This window comes from Lathamus discolor, chromosome 2 (assembly GCF_037157495.1).
Source record: "Lathamus discolor isolate bLatDis1 chromosome 2, bLatDis1.hap1, whole genome shotgun sequence".
NCBI lineage: Eukaryota > Metazoa > Chordata > Aves > Psittaciformes > Psittacidae > Lathamus > Lathamus discolor.
Genome location: NC_088885.1, coordinates 101,801,755 through 101,817,556, shown reverse-complemented (window position 1 = coordinate 101,817,556; position 15,802 = coordinate 101,801,755). Strand labels below are relative to the sequence as shown.

The 15,802-nt window shown below is 37.8% G+C and overlaps 1 long non-coding RNA gene across 1 annotated transcript in view; it reads left to right on the top strand.

Annotated features, from left to right (window-relative positions):
• Positions 1 to 15,802, top strand: part of LOC136008516 (uncharacterized) — a 141,469-nt gene that overhangs the window by 82,671 nt on the left and 42,996 nt on the right. The window contains exon 4 of the long non-coding RNA XR_010610119.1: positions 10,551 to 10,691. This is a non-coding gene — a long non-coding RNA (uncharacterized LOC136008516). The remainder of the gene's footprint in view (positions 1 to 10,550; positions 10,692 to 15,802) is intronic.

The window sequence follows — 15,802 nt, the reverse complement described above, 5'->3', positions numbered from 1 at the left end:
CCTTGATTGTGTGCAAGCACTGCTCAGCAGTAACAGAAGCATCCCTCTGTTATCAACACTGTTTCCAGCACAAATCCAAAACCTAGTCCCATAGTAGCTTCTATGAAGACTAACTCTACCCCAGGCGGACCCAGGACATCCGGTCAGAAGTTCTATGCACAAAGTAAATCCCCTCCTGAGAGGGAGAGTTTACATTTCAGGGTCTCTGGGTGGCGCCTGCTGGCAGCTATTCCCCTTCTTACTCTCTCTGAATTGTCCCTTGCTAGCGTTGTAGTCTGGACTATGCACAGCAGGACCACAGTATTCTAGCCACTGGAGTATATTTTTAGCAGTTAAATTACACTTTTGAATGCTACTCCAGAAGTTCCTGAACATGCACTTTCTCATTTAGTGGCAGCGCTGTTCATGAGCATGTGAGTCATAGCTTTGTTAGTTCATGAGCATGAGTTCTTATAGAAGCTGTTGATAAAATGATTATTTACTGGTAATTTACAAGGTCTGTGTGTTGATTCTTAGTTATACTATGTCCCAAATGATTCAAACAAGTGAAAGTATTAAAATAATGCAAAGGCATTTATTTTGAATCACTTTATTCTTATCCCATAGTTAAATATTTTACTGTAGCTAATAAAATCCATAAACAAATTAAGAACTTGATTCACTACCCTGTACATAAACATGAGGCATGTATTTGCTAGACTAATTTGTATTTTTAAAGGACGATGTTCAACACAGAGGTCAGCAACCTGTTCTGACATACACCTTAAACTGTCACTTATATCTGTGTTGAGGGTGTACAAAATGCTATAGGAGGCTAACCTGAGGGCACAGTCCTGCTTTTTTTTTACACATGCATCTCAAATATAAAGGCAGTGATTAATGAAGAATTCTAAAATAACATTAACCAATAGCTTTTTTTTTTTTTTCTTTATGGGGAGTACTTTAGAAAGAGTTACCTGTTGGTGAAAACAGGTAGAAGATACTGTTCATTCAGCTATTAGCATACCTATTAAAGATAAATCTTTTTTTTAGAAAAAGTATATTTTTGTAATACTCCACAAAGCACAGCAAAAATCTGAAACAGCTGTTCTTTAATATCCATCAAGATTAATATTATAACAATCATAGAATACCATGTTGGAAGGGACCTTAAGGATGACCTGGTCCAAACTTTCTAGGTAGAGAATGGTCCCTAAAAAATCTTATAGCTAAGTGTTTATCTGCTTTTAGTGCTATCAGTCTCATACTTTGAATTAATTCAGTGACTTGTGATGCCATGGTCATGCATTTTCAGCTGGTAGGTGGCAGAACTTCCTTGAAAATAAGCAAGGATTAACGTTTAGCTTCATTCATCATAAACACCAATGGCACTATCTGAAGTTTGATGGGATCACTGCAGCTCTTTCGCTAATGAAATCAAGAGCTCTCACTAGTGCTGTCATGTCTCATAAGCAAGGCTACTGCTCTATGCATGACTGTATCCACAAACTTGTGAAAAGCAGAAATGTATAATTTCTGCAGCTGCTGTAGTGCTTTTAAAACTGTACAGCAGTAAGTAGGCACGAAATCTCTTCTGAATTGGCAGTTGTTTGGTTTAGAATTGGCAGTACATGTAATGCAAACCAGAAAAGGAAAACACTATAAAGCTGCATCCAAATGTGTCAGGGGGAGAAAAGTATTTTATGTTTTATCTTTTATTTAATTGGCCTCCAATTCTGTCATTAGTGCTTGACTGGCTCTCTAACAATTCTTTCTTTGGGGAATCTCTTTTTGCTGTGCTTAATTTAGTGACTGTCTCTAAGTTCATCACATTGTTGCTCGCTAGGACAAGAGAAACAGAAAATAATGAAAGGAGCCAAGTGCAGCCAGCAAGTGTGGAAGGTAAAAGCATCAACTTCATTTGGAAGTGAGGCACCTCAGGGCAGCCCAAGAGAATGCACATCTTCACTTTCAAGTAACACCATTAAACAAACGAAAATTTAAAAATAGGAAGCTGATAATGGCAGCAAAATTGTATTGACTAAAGTGAGAAGCAAATCGCGATGACCAAAAATTTCAGGTAACACAATGTAGCAAGTTAAAAATGAGAGATTCATCAAATATGCACAGTGCAAGGGAGATCATTATCTCTGCAGGAAAAAGAAGTATTTTACATATATATTCAAAAATAAAACTGTCGAACTGTAAGCAGACCCTCTCTCATTATCATGCTATTTTCCTTGAATTTAGGAGAAAAAAAAAATGCTGTCTATATAACATGGAGTTAGAGATTTTTATTTTTTTTCCTGGACTTTTCTTTGAAAAGCTGTGATGCAGAAATAGAATAACTTTCTGTGTCAGGTTCAGGAAGGGCAAAGAAAAAAATTAAAAGGAGGGCATGGGTAATTAAGATCATTTCACTGAGGAGCATAAAGCATGTTGTACAATTGCATACTACTAGCAGTTTAATACCCAGAGGTTGTAGCTAGATTCATCCACTGATATTTCAAGGTCTACTTTTTTTTTACATATAACATTAAAAACTTTGTCTGCTTATCCTATGGTCTGCCTAGCACGACTTTAGGGACGATACAGTTGTTTCAGAATGTCTTTCATATAATGATACATATGTAAAAGGATTTAGAAAATTTCTATTTCCCCTTGTTGTTCTTCTTCTTTCTCCTTTTCTTTCTTCCTTCCTTTTTTTTCTTTTTTAATCCTATTAAATTTCTATAAAATTACCTCTCAGTTTAATGCTTCTGAAAATGACATGAGTGGTGAATGAGGACTCTATTAATCTTGATTTTACTCCTTGGTCTTCAATTGGATAACTTCAATTACATTTCTAAAGGTCTTTAAGCCTCAGTATTACTGTCTGTAAAATAAGAATAATGATAACTCAAAAATACTCTCTAAATGCAGGAATTTGTTTTATTTATTTAAAGAAATTTACCAATCATATGTAAAATGGACAGGCAGAATGATTCCTTTGCTATTAAATGGACAAGAAAGCAAAAAAATAATTTTGTTTTCCATGGTCACTTTTATACAGACAATTGAGTCAGAAGCAGAATAACCCAGAGTGAGCAAGCAGAAAGTAATAATTCCTTGTAAGAGTGCCTGCATTTCACAATGTGGGCAGTCAAGTCAAGAAGACACCATTGGTCTTCTTACAATCCTAACTTTGCTATGTTATATGATGAGCTCACACACATAAACAAGTTGTGAAAAGGAGGAAGGGGGAAGCCGGGCTATGTTGTCAATGTCTTCTTTCAAGTAGCAAGTAATGGAACAAGAGGAAATGGCCTCAAGTTGTGCCAGAGGAGGTTTAGATTGGATATTAGGAAGAAATTATTCACCAAAAGGTTATTGAACATTGGAACAAGCTGTCCAGGGTAATCGGCATCATCCCTGAAGGTATTTAAAGTACGTGTAGATGTGGTGTTTAGGGACATAGTTTGTGGTGGACTTGGCAGCGTTAGGTTAATGGTTGGACTCAATGATCTTAAGGGTCTTTTCCAAACTAAATTATTCTATGATGCTATATTTCAGAGTGCCTTTGTGTCTCATCCTTTGTGGTGAGATAACCTTGGCTGTCCACCAGGTGCCCACCAATACACACAGGCTGCAGGGTAATCTCTGCTCCACCTCCTGGGGCACTTCCTCCCCCTCCTTTTTCAGTGACCTTGCTGTCTGAAAAGCTATATCTCTCAAATTTCCTCAATTCTCTGTTGAGCAGCTTTTTGGCCCCTTAAATATATTATGACAGAGACATAACCCTTTACATACATGCTATTGACCAAGTCTGAGACTAAGACTAGATTTAGCTCCACCTAGGTTCCTTCTGTAGTTCAGAAAGCAGGGGGGCCTATTCTGAACCTCATGACCCAATGGAAAGGTCTCCTTTACACCTTGTGCCTTTGGTCTCTGTATCAATCATTTATAGTTCGATTTTAACTGTATATTCCTTTGCATATTTTGTCCATATACTAAGTAATAGAGTGAACCTTGCTATTGAATTTTCTTAAATTGTGCCTTTATAAGTCATATTAAAGCTGCTTTTTCTAATACTTTGATGGTCATTCTTTGAGCAACCGTAACCACTCATTTCATGACAAAAGGCGCTATCAACAGTGTTAATGCATGCAGTTTTGACCAAAGCTGGAACTGGCTCTGTCCAGCACAATGGAATCTTCTGGTTTCTTTAGAAAGAAGCCACACCTGCAGCCTCTCACCTACCAAAATCTTGACAAGTAAACCCAATTACAGCCCTGCAATGTAAGACGTCATCCTGCAAAACTCTTCTTGTGACCCTGTAGCCTTCTTTTCACAAGCAACTGTACAATCTGTTGACCACACACCATAATGCTGCTGTGGCAGTGCCTTTAGCCTCCCATCTCAAGTTCTCATCTCCCTGGGTCCTGCAGCCAGGGTCAGAACCACAGGTACGCTGGGTTTTCTGTAGAAAGGCATGGCCTTTGCTGTTTACATTGTTCTGTTCTTCCTCTGTCTCTATTCCTTTACCTTGCAGCTTTCTATAACTCAATATTAACACATTTTCACCCTTCCTATCACAGCTTTTAATCTACAGCTCCATAGCCTGGTAGTAATGACATCTATCTATTCAACAAATATTGCCCTATAATAGACATGCACAAAGCTTATCGGTCAGTGTGCAACTGCATCTGGTCAGTCATGCTCCAAAAATAGCATCATGGACAGGTAGATCCTGTGGGCAGTTTCAGTGGGTCCTGGTGAAAAATGTATAGCTACTAAGGAAAAAGTTTACAGAGGAAATTGCCTGCTGGATAGGGAAGGATGCCTCAGAGATAACACTCATCTGGAAGCTGCTGTTGCTTCTCTTCCAAGCTGGCCACTTGGAAGAGATTTTTACTCTTCTCTGTATTGCTTTCTTGCTTGCTCTCTCATTTTTTAATTTTCTCTTCTTCCCCTTCAACCTCATAAGGTAACTTTGAAAAGGTTGTGTTCCATTAACTTATCAATTGATCACTGTGGTTTACAAGCCAAGGCATAATGAGTGATATACTCACAATAATTTGTGCGCTTGACTTCATTGTGGATGCACACAGCATGCAAGGGAGTTAAAAGTCTGAGAAACTTCTAGTAATGTTTGATTATGAGGAGTTCACACACACCCCTCTGGACTCAAAATTCTTTTTACCTTCACAGACATACCTACAGAGTGACATATATGTCTTGACATTCTAAGTTCTTCCAGCTCCTAATAGTAAAAAAAAATTTCTATCATTGGCATCTAAACTATTTGTCGTGGTCTAAACTGATCCACAGAGCTCATCCACTCACTCCCCGCCTTCTTTCCCTCCCTCTACTCCTGGAGGGACGGAGAGGGGAATCAAAAAGAATGCAACTCCCATGGGTTGAGATAAGAACAGTTTAGTAACAAAGGTATAACACAAATCACTACTGCTACCACCAATAATAATAATGCTAAAGGAAATAACAAGAGGAAAGAATACAACACCTCAACACCAGCCGAACAATAACTCGCCCCACTCCCCCCAGCCGAGCTCAACCCCAGACCGATACCTCAACCAACCTTGACGTCCCAGCCCTTCTGGGTAACTCCCTGTTACATCCTGGGCATGACGTGCTGTGGTATGGAATACCTCTTTGGTCGGTTTGGGTCAGGTGTCCTGTCACTGCTTCCTCCCAGCTTCCCCTCCTCCCTGGCAGAGCATGAGGCTCAGAAAGTCCTTGGCCAGACCAAACATTTGAGCAGCAACTAAAAACGTCAGCATTATCAGCACTGTTCCCAGGCCAAAAATCAAAACATAGCACTGCACTAGCTACTATGAAGGAGAAAAATGACTGCTACTGCTGAACCCAGGACACTATTTTAAGGGATAATGTTCTCATATGTTATCATAAACCAATGACAATTATTTAGTTTTAGAATAGCACTTACCTGTTCACAGGAGAAACCTGGTGGAAGTTGATTCAAGGTTTTATAGAAAAGGATACAATAAGCAACATCTGACTACACTCAAGTTATTTACTTAGGTCCCTAGTAATTCTGGACCTATGGCTATTAATTGTAACATGAGTATGTATAAATGATTGAAAACATTATATTCATTTAAGAAAAAAGTTTGTCTTCAAAATAGATATTCCACCTGAAATGTCTGGTTTACTTTTTTATTTCTTTTTAGATTTTTGGCTTAAAAAGTAGCAATGAAGATGTCAGTAAATTCGTTATTTTCATCAGCCATAGGGAAAATATTTAGCTTTTCCTTAAACATTGCTTCTTGCACATCCAAAATGCTTTCATCTTTAGTTGTTGGAAATTTGAACATTTTTTCAGTTGTTTTTTTTTTCCTTGAAGTGACACAATGTTAAAACTAATTTGATGAAATGTTCTGTTTATATGAAATGTCATGATAAAGGACAAAAGGCTATACACTAAACAATACTAGAATAAATATTTGGGTACCAGTCTTGCCGATGCAATACTGCTAATTGTAAAATTATTTTAAACGTATCTGTCTCTGGTAGAGCTTTCTGGTACCTTTGTAGGTACAATGAATATATTGATACAGCATTTTGTGACTTAATTGCTATTCTTCTTTCTCTGTAAAGTGGTTATATGGAAAATACTGCAGACTTCTATTCCCTGATGACCTATTAAAGTACATGAAAAATTGAGAATCCTTAGCTTGCTTTTTAATAGTTTGTATCTAACTTACATTTGTCAGGCATTTGGTTGTGTGTTCAACTTGAATAGTGGTGGTTTTAATCGTGACTTAATCAGAGAATGAGCTGCTCAATGCCCGTTTTGAACACACAGTTGTATGTTTTGTGGATACATTTGTGTCTGTAAAACTAGACTTTTAGGTTTCTAAGGCTTTTAATCACTAACAGGTGTTCTGAAAATGGTCGCAAAGTACCTTGAGAATGGAATCTATCAAAAAAGAAGACATTTTTATGAAATAAAATTTTCTAGTTTTGGAAATTTTCAGTTTTGTATGAGTAAAAGCTCAGATGTGGTTGGTTCAGCAGCAATTTTCACTGAAATGCTGCAGTCAGCTTAGTAGCACTACTGACGTTCTATCTCACCATGTTGCACATCTGTCATTTTGCTGAGACACTACTCATTTCCCATTTTGATATCATCATAAAAATATTTAGAAAGGAATATTTTTTTTTATGTTTAACAGTAAACTTCTTAACATGAACATTCTTAAGATGTTTTTTAAATACTTTAAAATATAGATAGCCAAGAGGTGGCAGTAGTCCATCCTGTATTTGCTCTGTGTTATTGTTAGAAGCATATGCTTGTCTTTCTTTGATAGGAGCAATTATTTCAAATCAGATACATGATTCTGTTTTTTTTTTTTTTTTAAAGTTTTCAATTGCCTAGCATTCTGAGTACAGCTCCCATTCGATCAAAGTCTCAAAGGTCTTTGTCAGAACTATAGGAAAGTAAGTAACTCCTTTAAAGGCTCCATCCTCTGAAGATAGTGAGGCAGGTGCTTAGAAAGTACATAGCTGGGCAGGTATGAGCAGCACTGAGATAAGACTTTGATCCTCATGCACAGTGGCAAGACAGGTACATCCTGTTCTCCCAAGCTTAAGCATCCCCTAAAGGCTTGCAGAACCCTGTGGTTACATGCTGCTCTGCGGCTTTGTGAAGTCCATGTCCCCCAGAAACTGCACAATTACCATGGTTATGAATTATTTTTGCTGAAATGAGGGTAGGCAGCTAGAGCAAGGCTGAGGGCAGACATCAAGGAAGTTCCTGTAGGGGTAAGCAGGGAAGTGTGTGGTTGGAGGGAAAAATCAATGGACCAATAAACAGGAAAGCAAGGTTAAAAAAAGAGCTGAAGAGTAAGCTTATTCTAGAGACTGGATTATTTCGTAAAGAAACGGACAATATATAAAACCGAAGGTTGTGTACAGTTCACACGATATTTAGTTCAGACGATGAAATGAGCAAAATTAGAAAGCTGGTGCTGCAGGTCAATAAAGGAACTTGTACAACACAGTTGCAATATTGCAATTTTATTCTTTTTTTTTTGATTAGTCCTAGTATGAACCACTCAATTCCTGCACCATTTAGCTGATATCTGAAGCATGGAGAAATGTATTGAATTCTGGTTTAGGACCACACTGAGACCTTGCAGAAAGTGTGGAATTTGCAATACCATGGCTCCTGGAGTAGAGGTTTCTACATAGGGTATGGGACAAAAAGGATATGATGTAAACGGGAGTGCAAAAAACTACAGTAGGAAGACCAGATAAAGGTCACCATCCAACACTGATGGATTACCAGCGTTGGTCATTACCAAAATCTGTACTGTCAACCTCTGAACACACGAAATGAAAGAGCAAGAACTGCAGAAGTATGGAAAAAGTAAGTTGTGCGAGGCTACTGCAGCACAGATTTGCTTCTAACAGCATCTGCTAGTAACAAAAGCTTGCTTGGATGTCAATTCATGACAGTGCTGTTTACAGACTGTATTGTTAAGAATCTCCCAGTAAAATGGGATATAATTTCTTTGGGGTTGATTTGGTTATTTCATGTGTAAATAGGGGCCCATTAAATTAGGGTTATCAGTGGTGACATCTGAAAGCATACAGAGATAGAAAAGTTCCACCTGCAGAAGGTAAATTAATAATATATATGTGCTAAATTGTTTCATTTTATCCTCTTCTTCCTCCCCCCCCCCCCCCCCCCCCCCCGAGTTGCATTTATGGGCCACAGTAGTTGGAGACCAGCTGTGTGATCAAAATATTGTAGCCTTGGCTCACAGCAGGTTCTCTTTTCTTTTTCTGAGTTTTCCTGGGTGGAGAATTATTAGAACGGAAGCTGTCCATATGAAAGGAACTATTAAAGTAGGAATCACGACTTGCACTCTGTATGTTATTGCAAATAGTTCCAAGGAGAATTAAGAAGGTTGTGGCCTAAGTAAAACATAAAACTTTTCATTACATTTTGTTCTACTAGTTTTTTGGGGAAAAAGGATTTGGATCAAAGCAAAATGAGATTTTTTTCTAAGCTTGTTTTTTTTTTTAAATTAATGCACTCTAAAAGCATCATTTAAAAGATAATTATAAGGTAAACCTTTTTCCTTAAATGGTTATAAATGTAAACTCTTATTTTTCCATATAAAATTAATTCTGATTTGGAGTTTTTAAGATAGGCACTGCATCTGACTGTGTTTTTAATATTCTCAGCCCAAGGTGAATATCCACGTTAACAGTGTGAGTTGTAAGCAAGTTATTCTTGTGATCATGGAAAACTTTGCACTTGCAATTTTTTCCATAATAAGTTTGTTTTTTGTTTTGGTTTTTTTTTTTTTTTAAATTTAGCTTACATAAAAGTAAAATGACTACTTAGTTTTGAAATCTTATTTGCAATGCAGTGGCATTCAAATAAAGATATAATTCATATTATCACAAGTTGGTAACCATCAAATCCTATTCTACAGAAAGCATGTGATGAAACAGTATTCATCTTATATCTAATAATAATCTTATACAAATATTCTAGTGTGTTCTCTTGTAGCATATTTATGATCTTGTTGTGTCTGGTCCAAGATTCTTGACATTCTGAGTACCCTTTTGGGGCAATATGACATCTTGCAGTAATGTATGCTGTGCATGTCAAAAAACAATGCCAATCTGCTTCTGCTACTTTGAGTTTTAAAAGTGGAAAGAGCAGGCTGCTCATTTTTTAACATCTGCAGGATGGTGATGTTTACAATACCAGCTGGAAAAGCAAGTACTTGTACTAAACTGTGCATGGAGACAACTGAACAGGAGGAAGAAAGAAAAAAAAAAACTACCTAAACCCACTTAAATTTTATATACTGAGCAAGCACTGAAAATAGGAGCAAGGAAATGTTGGGTTTGGTGCTACCCCCAGGTCTTACAGGACAAAATAGTCTCTCTTCCAGATTTTCACATTTATCAGCCTTTTACATACTCCCCTCCCCATCTTTTCAGAGATAAAGAAAAGTAGCATTGTAGTTTAAGGTCTGTAACTTCCTCTAATATGAATACTTTCACTAGAGATTTTGCAAATGTGTTTTTCCAGCTATTTACTTGTTCCTGTGATTAGTGTCATGATTTTTACATAAATATTTGAAGGACCAGATAGCAAAAATATGTTTTCCCTAGTGGTATGTGAAAAAGAAAATAAATCTTGGTTAGAAATTATATTTCACTGATGAAAATATAAAGATCCTTATAATACTTTAATATAGATTTTTGCACATTATGTGAGAAAGCAATTAAAGTTTAGTATAGATTGCTTGTAAAATATGGAGGAAAATAAGACTTAGTCCTTTCCATTTGTAATGTGAATTGTTATAAAACCAAGAACAAAAAATGAATCAAAATCTTATCCTTACTTAAAATACTGTCAGCAATAAATTATAATTTATTTAATGAAAATCAGACAGAGAAGTCTTCTAAATATTAATTTAAGGCTTCAGGGAAATTAACATAATTAAACAATGAAGGATTAGTTGTTGGGATTTTTTAAGAAAGATGTAGAGGGTAGATTTTTTCTTACTCTGTACTTTCAGACTTAGCAGTAACTCAAATCCTATGGATGAAGTCTGCAATGGAACAAGATGAGTACTGCAGAAGCTGATGATAAATCTGGTTTGGCATAATATCAACAGTGTAACTTACTGCCTTGAAGCTTAAATGGAATGCAAAACACAGTAAGTACTTCATAAGCAAGGAATTAAACTTCTAATGTTCCAGTATCTTATAAGAGACAAAAAAATTCTTTAAAGTATCTCATCTATAAAACGGGAGATGAAAGATACTAAAATGTTGGCTTTTAAGTGGCATATTTTAACTTCCTGTCTACATATGCTATAAGCATGTATATTACACATAAGCATGAAAATATTTGTATGTCTGATCCCATATTGCTTTCTTGTAGAAGATTTTGCAAGTCACTGCAGGTGAAAGGTGCAAGAGAGGAACAGGTATTTGGGGAAGGAAAAGAGAAAGTATTGATGGAAAATGAAGCAAGAGAAAAAATGAAGATCAAAATACATAATTTTAAGAATGAAACTCTTCTAATTAAGCTCTTCAAATATCAAAGTAGTAGAAAAAAGTCAGATAAAGAGTAAAGGGTCATTTTTATTCTATACAGAAGTAAAGATATAACTAATGTTCAAGATGGATGTCTACAGGCTTTGATACATTCAACTATTACAATATCAATGAATGCCATATCAGCAGATAGTCCTAGTCCTTTCAACTCCCTTAAAAAAAGATTAAAGATTAACATTCCATAGTTATAACATTTATCTCTCAAAACCCACTTTGCATTGTGAAATGTATTTTGCTACATGAACAATACAAAAAAACCCAACCAAAATGAGAGCATAGAAACTGGAAGGATTTCCAGTGTAATGAAAGAACTTCAATTTAGTTAAGCTGTCTTCTTTCAGCATTTTTCTTTTACAAAATGTTGTTTCTACACTTTCCTTAGTTTTCCTAGAGAGCTAAGAAAATAAAAAATTTAAAAATTAGGAAATAGTAATTTTTTGACCAGTTATAAAATTTGCACCTCTTCCATCACCAAAACCCTACTTTAGAGGATCTAACAGTGATATGGATATGGTTTTAAATAAATAAAAACCAAATGTAAACAAACCCTAACCTCTCCCCACCCAACTGTTTAGTGAAAAGCCTAGCATTTTCCAAAGTTTGAGAAATACAAATTTACTTGGCTAATTTTGATATGTCAGGTAAATAAAGAAACATTCCTACTCATCCTAAAACAGTAATTTCATTGAAAAAACTGTCAGAATGATTAGAAGGAAAGAAAGTGTGATTTATGTCGCACAGCTGTCAGCCTTTGAGTTCTGAGGTAAAGGTTCAGTAATTCTTACATTACAGTCATCTATTTGAGTATACAGGTTTTAATCAAAAGAGCTAAGCCTCTTGTAGCTGATGCTTAGGAAGCAATTTTGACTGCTCGAGTTTCACATCCTGCTGATGATGTCTCAATAAAAACCTAACAGTCCGTGAGACAAGAAGGCATTTTTTAAGATATAGGCAAGTAAAGAAAAGCATATGACTAATACCAGGTAGCAATGCATCAGTATCTTATGGCTATTTACAGATGAATAACTGGCAATGCTAATAATAATGTCATAACTTTTACACTGTAGTTAGTGAACACTGTCTCCAAAGACTGGCATGAAGACTTCTGAATAATCTTATAAAGAGTTCTTCATGGCCAGTATGAACATTGGCATGTGATGGAAGTTTGGAAATGCCTTAGGAAGGTGAAATACCTGTGCAAATGGCATGTGCCTCAGCTGCTGAGCTGTGACTGTCTCTGTGTTCCACAGTTTATTTTCCAATTTACAAAGAAATCGCTTTGATTTGGTAGATTACTGTAACTCTTCATTATTGTTGCATCTTACCTCTACAAAGACTTCTGATTAATTTCTTTACAAGTACCTAAAACCTTTTTGTGCTGATTCTTGAATACATGGCAATTTTTTTTGAGGAAGAAAATTGCTTAGACTGGTTTGTTTCTACACGTGCATTTCACTTTTCACAAAATTATTCAACTTCTATTCAAAACTGTGAGCGTTCATTCATTTAATTTTTAAATGCTTCTCTTTTTTCCGAAAAAATGTATATTTGTTATTTTTTTATCGAAAACAACCACGTGACATAATTTTTGTTTCCTCTAAATTCAGTACAATAATTTTCTGGTCTTCTCAGTGTTGGATCTGTTATCCACGTACAATGTACTTGTGTATTAGGACCTAACCTCTCTGAAATTGCCTATTTGAATCCAATACTTAAAATGTGCTTAAAATTTTAAAATATGTTATCCTTCTCTTTAATTTCATGTACGGAAATAATTCTTACAGAAAAAAGTTCAGTTTAAGAATCTAAATAAAATAGTCTGAGAACTGATTTGGTTTTCCTCACCTAAACATGGTACATTGCTTAATGGTTTACAGCTGTTGGTATTAAAAAACCCCATACCTTACTTTTGAAGATTATGATATGGCTTTATTTTCAAAGCAAGGGATCACAATCTTGCTTGAACGTATTCCATGTATCTGCTGTAATCTGTAGGATTTCAGGTGTTTTGGTTTGTCTTATCATCTTTTTACTCATGCTCTTGTCTTTATTTGTCTTGAGATGACTACAGCTATTATAGAGAATCCCAGAATAGCTGAGTTTGGAAGAGACCTCTGGATGCCATTTTGTCCAAAGCCCCTGCTCAGGCAGGGTCACCCATAGCTGGTTGCCCAGGACCAATGATGGAGACCATACAACCTGTCTTGTCAAGGTTCAGTCACCCTCACAGTGAAAATGTGTTTCTTGATGTTCAGATGGAAACTCCTGTGTTTCAATTCACACCCATTGCCTCTGCATATTTTGAAAGACATGTATTAAAAGCATTAGTGGACAGTAAAGGAAAATACTTGCAAGAGAGAGCAAGGAGGTAGAAAGCAATACAGGTTTAATCTCTTTAGTGTTTGTAATATCTCTGTAAACTAGCCATCTGGTTCTATTCATAGAACCATAGAATAGTTAGAGTTGGAAAGGACCTTAAGATCATCTAATTCCAACCTCCCTGCCATGGGCAGGGACACCTTACACTAAACCTTGTCATCCAAGGCTCTGTCCAACCCAGCCTTGAACACTGCCAGAGATAGAGCATTCACAACTTCCCTGGGCAGCTCATTCCAGTGCCTCACCAACCTTACAATAAAGAACTTCCTCCTTATATCCAATCTAAACTTCCCCTGTTTGAGTTTTAACCCGTTACCCCTTGTCCTGTCACTACAGTCCCTGATGAAGAGTCCATCCCCAGCATCATCATAGGCCCCCTTCAGATACTGGAAGGCTGCTATGAGGTCTCCATGCAGCCTTCTCTTCTCCAGGCTGAACAGCCCCAACTTCCTCAGCCTGTCTTCATACAGGAGGAGCTCCAGTCCCCTGATCATACTCGTGGCCCTCCTCTGGACTTGTACCAACAGTTCCATGTCCTTTTTATGATGAGGACACCAGAAGTGCACACAATACTCTAAGTGAGGTCTCACGAGAGGAGAGCAGAGGGGCAGGATCACCTCCTTCGACCTCCTGGTCATGCTTCTTTTGATGTAGCCCAGGATATGGTTGGCTTTCTGGGCTGCGAGCACACACTGCCGGCTCATGTTCATTTTCTCGTTGACCAGCAGCCCCAAGTCCTTGTCCGCAGTGCCACTCTGAATCACTTCTTTGCCCAGTCTGTAGCTGTGCCTGGGATTGCTCCAACCCAGGTGTAGGACCTTGCACTTGTCATGGTTGAACTTCATAAGGTTGGCATCAGCCCACCTTACAAGCATGTAAAGGTCCCTCTGGATGACATCCGTTCCCTCCAGCTTATCAACTGAACCACACAGCTTGGTGTCATCAGCAAACTTGGTGACTGCGCACTCAATCCCACTGTCCATGTCACTAACAAAGATGTTAAACAAGACTGGTCCCAACACCCGTCCCTAAGGGGAACCACTCGTTACTGGTCTCCAGGTGGACATTGGGCTCTTTGTGTGCAGCCATCCAGCCAGTTCTTTATCCACTGAGTGGTCCACCTATCAAATTGATGTCTCTCCAATTTAGAGAGAAGGATATCATGTGGGACAGTGTTGAATGCTTTGCACAAGTCTAGATAGATGACATCAACTGCTCTACCCCTGTCCATCAGTTCTGTAGCCCCATCATAGAAGGCCGCCAAATTGGTCAGGCAGGATTTCCCCTAAGTGAAGCCGTGCTGGCTGTCACCAAGCACCTTGTTGTTTTTCATGTGCCTTAGCATGCCTTCCAGTAGAATGTGCTCCAAGATTTTACCAGGCACAGAGGTGAGACTGACTGGTTTGTAATTCCCCGGGTCTTCCATTTTCCCCTTCTTGAAAATGGGGGTTATATTTCCCTTTTTCCAGTTGTTGGGAACTTCACCTGACTGCCATGATTTTTCAAATATAATGGACAGTGGCTTAGCAACTTCATTTGCCAGGTCATTCAGGACCTGTGGATGAATTTTATCAGGTCCCATGGACTTGTGTACTTTCAGGTTCTTAAGATGGTCTCTAATCAGATCCTCTCCTACAGTGGGCCTTCATTCTCACAGTCCCTGCTTCTGCCTTCCAAGACTCAGGTGGCGTGGTCAGAGCACTTGCTGGTAAAGACCAAGGCAAATAAGTCATTAAGAATCTCAGCCTTCTTCAAATCCAGGGTAGCCAGTTCTCCTGACCGCTTCCGGAGAGAGCCCACATTTTCCCTAGTCTGTTTTTTATTCGGAATATACCTATAGAACCCCTTCTTGCTATCCTTAACATCCCTAGCCAAGTTTAATTCTAACTGAGCCTTAGCTTTCCTAACCTGGTCCCTAGCTTCCCAGAAAACATTCCTGTAGTCTTCCCAGGCTGCCTGTCCTTGTTTCTACCTTTTATAAGCCTCTTTTTTCTCCTTAAATTTCCTCAGCAGCTTCTTATCCATTCGTGGAGGTCTCCTGGCCCTCTTGCTGCACTTCCTTCTAGTTGGGATGCAACACTCATGAGCTTGTAGCAGGTGATTCTTGAATACCAACCAGCAGTCTTGGGCACCCCTGCCTTCCAGGGCTATATCCCATGGAACCTTACTAGCAGGTTCCTGGAGAGGCCAAAGTCTGTTCTCTTGATATCCAGGGCAACCTTCTTGTATAGTTGTTCTCCAAGGTGACAAAGATGTTTGATATGAAACTTAATACCAATTTAAGGTTCTCCAGTTAGCTGCCACCGATAACTTCCTCCAAAATAACCTT